The sequence below is a fragment of the Thermobia domestica genome, chromosome 13, assembly GCF_964235325.1.
Source record: "Thermobia domestica chromosome 13, izTheDome1.hap1.1, whole genome shotgun sequence".
NCBI lineage: Eukaryota > Metazoa > Arthropoda > Insecta > Zygentoma > Lepismatidae > Thermobia > Thermobia domestica.
In genome coordinates, this window is record NC_137466.1 from 95,861,622 (window position 1) to 95,867,621 (window position 6,000).

Genomic DNA, 6,000 nt, shown 5'->3' on the forward strand with positions numbered 1-6,000 from the left:
TCCTTAGTGTGTTTACGTTAGGTTTCTTTGCCTCCGCTTACAAAGTTGTACGTGATTTTTATTCGATTTAAAACGTCTTTCATATTTATTGTTTGATGATGTAAGTCAAAAATCTTTGGCATAGTTTATATTAATAACTTGAGTTGTTCTTATAACTTTGGCCCTCAATTTTGTTTCTTCTCCACACCAAACTACAGATATGATAGATTAAAAATACAACCAGTCGCATTTGGTTTCAAAGCAGTCGCCATTACCTGGTCAAGGACTTATGTCCGCCATTAGACAAACGTTTATTCGACGTAGTATTAAAGCACAAGGATCATGTGGTCAGCTCCAAATGAAAATGATTGAAGTGTTGTCTTCTTTTTATGGTTCTTTGGGTTCTTTTGTAGCAAGCATTAGAAAAAACTGGTGTGGCTAGTGTTGTAAAGGCCCAGAAAAAAACGGAAATTTTGGGTAAAAGACCAACTTTTTTTACCGTTTTTCCCGAGCTTGGAAAAACGGAAATATTGTGAAAATTTGAAATTTTCGAATATTTTACTACATTATGCTTCTAAAATGAAAACTATTTTATATTTACTGGTTTACAGTATACAGTATACAGTTTATTAACAAGATCATTGAGTAGTTATGTTTCTTCTATTAGAATAGGCAAATTTTGTGGCAACAAATATATTTGTACCACTCTTAACGTTAGCACCGTGATAGTATGGAGTTGTGACTACAGAAGATCCTAAAATATAATCCTAGTTAGATTAATTAATATAGACGCAATTAAATTATCTTAAGTAATCTTATAAAGTTAGCGTTTTATGGCAGGGAAGTGTTAAATAACAGGGTCATAATCATTTTAGTTAATATCAGTATGTTAAAATCAAATATAGCATATATTTTATGGAGATACGTATTGTCCTTGTGCTGTGTAAAATTTCCGGAAATTTTAAACCCATTAGAAAAAATCTTTTGTTCGGAAATATTGGCAAAACCCGGAAAATATAATTTGAGAACTATTTCTTCGCCTGATACTAATCTTATTTGCTGTAACGTGTCTCCAGCATATATACAACGTATTTCGTTAGCAGGAAAAATACTTAAAGAAACAGCTTTTGATTTTACTTTTAGTTTTCTGATTTCTGGCAAAAATCCCTCTTTATTATTTGTATATTTTTCGAACAACTCAAAACGAGAGATTATCTTATTTACATATACACACATACACCGCAGGAGTGCGTAAGTTTGAGCAACGACAAATATATTAAAAAATTTAACATGTGAATTTTCCGTTTGTTATTATTAAAGACTAACAGAATACCCGTTCTTCGCACGGGGAGAATAGTTTCCTTTGGTATAAAGGGCATAAACTGTCACCAATGAACTTACGGACCCCGAAAACTATGAATTCGACACTAGTATGTCACTTTCCCCCTTTAGGAGTAACTAATGGGGGCTGAATTTGGATTTAACCGGCATCGAAAATGTCACTGTTCATCTCAGCCACCCCGAAAACTATGGTTTCGACACTATATCGGCCATTTTCGATCATTCTTATATATCTTCCACTCCTCCTTCCCCCAAGTTGCGGCACTGAATTTGGATTTAAAGAGCATCGGAAGTGTTAAATGCTCATCTCAGGACCCCAAGAACCATAGATTAGTCACTAATATTGGTCAGTTTCGATCATTTTTAATATATTTCCCCTCTCCCCCGCCTCCAATTTACGAGGATGAATTTTGATTTAAACGGCATCGGAGGTGGTACTATTAATTTCAGCGACCCCAGAAACTATGAATTCGAAACTAATATTGGTCATTTTCGATCATATTTATATATCTCCTCGTCCCCCAGTTGCGTGGATAAATTTGGATTTAAACAGAATAGAAAATGTCACTGTTCATCTCAACGATCCCGGAAACTATGGATTTGACACTAATATCGGCTATTTTCAGTCATTTTTATATCTCTTCCTATCCAAGTTGCGGACTTACATTTGGATTTGAGCAGCATCGTGAACGTTACTGTTCATCACAGCAACCCCAAAAACTGAATTCGACACTACTATTGGTAATTTTCAAACATTTGTATATCTCCCCTCTCCCTTGCCCCTAGGTCACGACTCTGAATTTGGATTTAAACAGCATTAGAAGTGTTACTGTTCATCTCAGCGACCCCGAACACTATGGATTCGACACTGATATCAGCTATTTTTAATCATTTTTATATATCTGTTCTTCAGTTGCGGCCGAATTCAGCCCTAAGTTGCGGACCGAATTTTTATTTAAACAGCATCAGATATGTTACTGTTCATCTCTGCAACTCCGAAAACCATGATTTCGACACTAAGATCGGTAATTTTCAATATATATCCACACTTCCTTCCTTCAAGTTTCACTTTAAAAATGAAATGGTAAAATCAATCTCCCCAACCTCATCTATGTTGAAAATTTTTATCGAGATCAATCTGGTGGCTCAAAAGTTGTTAAGCTACAAATATAGTCACTTTCATTTTATATATGTAGATTAATTTTCGCATTAGAAAACAGGTATTTGTTTACATACAAAATTTTGTACATAAAGTTTATATTGAAGCCTGTATTTGAATATTAATTAATAGTAATTATATGTCAGTTCATGAGTATTAGTGAAATTTGCCTACTGCTGTTTCTTTTAAGAAGTAATTTGGTTAAGATTAACAAAATTTCACCAGATCAAAGAGCACATTAAGAAGTCAGTTTCATTCAAGAGCCCTATTTCTTGCAACAGAAACGCTTCATGATGGTAGATATGTATGCAATTGTAAAATTTCTGTAATTAATGCACAACCAGGAGTAAACTACTAGAAGGCACATAAAGGAAATGAGCGCAGACTATAAATTTTCAAGAATAATTATAACTGTTTTATTTTCGAATGCTTCTTTTTTAAATATTCACAATATTGAAATTTCTCAATTTACATCTTTCACGCCTTCGAAAAAAAACGGTTCCATTACTAGTAAAGCTAATCTAATAAAGATTTTTGTTTTTTCCCAATTTTTCCGGAAAGAAACCGGAAAAAACGGTTTTTACCAACCGTTTCAAAATTTTCGGAAATTTTACACTAGGTGTGGCAGAGATTCGAACCCAAGACACCTAATAGCTATTTTAGTGTTTAAGTACGATATCCATTCGCCCAACAATACACAACAGAAGTTTCTGCAACAAACGTAATATCTGGGACTAGTTGTAACACTTTTCTTGTATTAACATTCAGTGCTGAGCTATGAAAATTCGTTCTGATTTCTTTTTTATCTTTTTACAGCTTGTTGTGTGAACTGCAACAGTAAAGTAAGTGTAAATATCTATTTTATTCATATTTGCTACTTGATAAGCTTTGTTAAACATAATTAAATTAAGAAGTGGATGAGTAGTGTATGGACTGATTGTTCATAACATGGATTCCAAGAAGGGTTAAACAATGTAGACCTGCGACACAAATCTTTTTGATAGATAATAATGTATTATTTTACCACTCAAGACGCTTCTTTTAGATTTCAGCGTAATTAATTGATTACCTACCAAGATACACAGGTTTCTATGATAGAAAAGAAATATTGTGTGACACTCAAGATTTCTTCAAAAGGATTGTCCAAACCGAGATTTGGCTACTTAAGCCTTCATTCGGCAAACCGAAAATTTCCTTGTTTATTTCTCTTTTTCTTTTAATCAAACTTTTGTTTCTATTTTTCTCCCTCCGACCATCATTTCATGACACTACTCCCAAGTTAGGAGACTACGGCAGTAGTAAAAGAGTAGACAAGGTGTTATAGCCACTGGGTTACAAGTCGTGGGGTCGCGGGTTCAAATCTAACACTAATCTAACACTGTAGAACAATTTAACACTTTTAAATTTAATTTGTTCTTGCAAGGTGTATGATACTCTTTACTTAAAGTTCTCCAACTAGAGATGAGGTGCAAGAATCATTCACATGTTAACCGAGAGATAGTGTAGATATCTCCAATTGAAGTATTATTCGACACATTCATCGATATTCATATTCGATTTATTTAGTTCATTTTTCTTTATTCTTCTTTACGAAATTACAGTTCTCGATTATTTAGAATATAGGAAGGGATAGTGAATGATGCATTACGGCGTGTTACAAGCGAGAACTCGTATTCTTTTGATATCGTATATACTTCGAATAAAAACATGCTTGTGGAGTGGGAGACCCGGGTTCAACTCCTGGCGGGAGCTCACGTGGTTCGTTTCACGTTAATCAGTAGGTCCACGTCTCATATAGCCTCGCTTCTGAAAGGGACACTAAAAAACCAACAAAAACATGCTTGTATCATTAATTGGGGATTAAATTACACAAACTCATGTTATGTGCACACAAAATATGACTATTTGTCATATTTGAAACACATAACATGTTTACTACTGATACAATGGTTTCCGCAAATTGAACTGACACACACTCCATATCTTGTTTTTACTTTCTTAGATTGTCTTCCTTTCTTCTTTTCCTTTTTCGTTTTTTCTTTCTTCGTTTCACTTTCCGAACACACTGGAAACTAGTCATATAACTTCAGAAAATATTCTTGTTAGGTTTAATGTGTGAATGAAAAATAATAATAATATTATTAATAATAATACATTAAAAATAAAAACTACGATGGTTTTGCTGAAAAAAATATTGTCGTAAAACAAAGATGGGAGTCAAATCACCTAGATCTGATAATTTTTTCAGAAAGCTTTACTGATACTTAACAAAAGTGAAGGTAACGTTGAAACGAATAATGTAAAATATCCAGAGATTTTACAATACACTGTAACCTGTGAAATAAGATGAATGTTTGACCAATATTGATTTTTCCTTGGTATGTCTAAGGTTAGATAAGATTTCTTTGTAACTTTCTTGTGATATCAATCGCTCTGTAGATACTAAGAGGAGTCTTCTACCTGATTTTTTATTCGTTGGATATTTTTATATTTTTTGCTGTTTGGTACACTGACATATTACAAACGAACTAGAGCACATGTAGAACGCCTTGTGTTGTTCTCAACCAACCAACCTTAACAGTATTGTTGGTTGTCTAACGTTGCAGGATATGAAAATTGGGAGTGTGAATGCACTTTTGCTTGTGTACATACAACCGATAATAATAACATTCAATAAAGCGAAGATAAAAAGCAAAACAAGGTGGTTGCCTCGCCTCCCCAACATTTTTTTGCCTCCCTTCTTCCCCCTACTACTATGGGCCTAGCGCTGCTACTGTTCCGGGGTGTTAAGGAGTGGATATATTACGTCTATCCAACTCAATGACGAGAGCACCTTTAATTTCTTGGGGAGAAGGGCAAGCGGAGGGATAGCTACTTTTTGAGGGGAGAGACGGTGACAACGCCAGCTTTAAGTTCTTAGGGGGGCAAAGGAGGGGCAGATACATTTTCGGGGGCGGCTATTTGCCATACCAAAAATGACATATTTATTACGTTTGATTTATTTTACATTACATTGCGTAATTTCGTTGCTGTTTTCATATTAGACCTATCTGATTATAAATTAAACTTATTTCAAGTAAAAATTGTAACTAACAAATAAGTAACGTCTGCGCATGAAATATTTTTCAATGAAACTTTTGAAGGTTAGAGAGAGAGAGAGAATTTACGAGGAGCTGCTGAAAATGTCCTAGTCCAATGCAGAAGGAGTGTAGGTACTAAGTAGAAAAATGAAACCGTAGTTTAGAAAAACATATCTCTGTACGTACAAATACAAATTTTCATATTGATAATGAAATTCTTATTGTTTCTCAGGCCTCTGAGGTGATTATGTGTGCCCAAACAGATAATTCCACGAACATCCAGATCCTAACTGTTATAACATTTTTGTTCCACCAGGGAAAGTCACCGAAGTAAATTAATTAGGAAATCAGTGAAACACCATGAGACTCTCCTCCGTTATATACAGTGGTGAAGAAGTGATGGCTTAGTATAAACGTGGCGATTTCTCAACAAATTATACT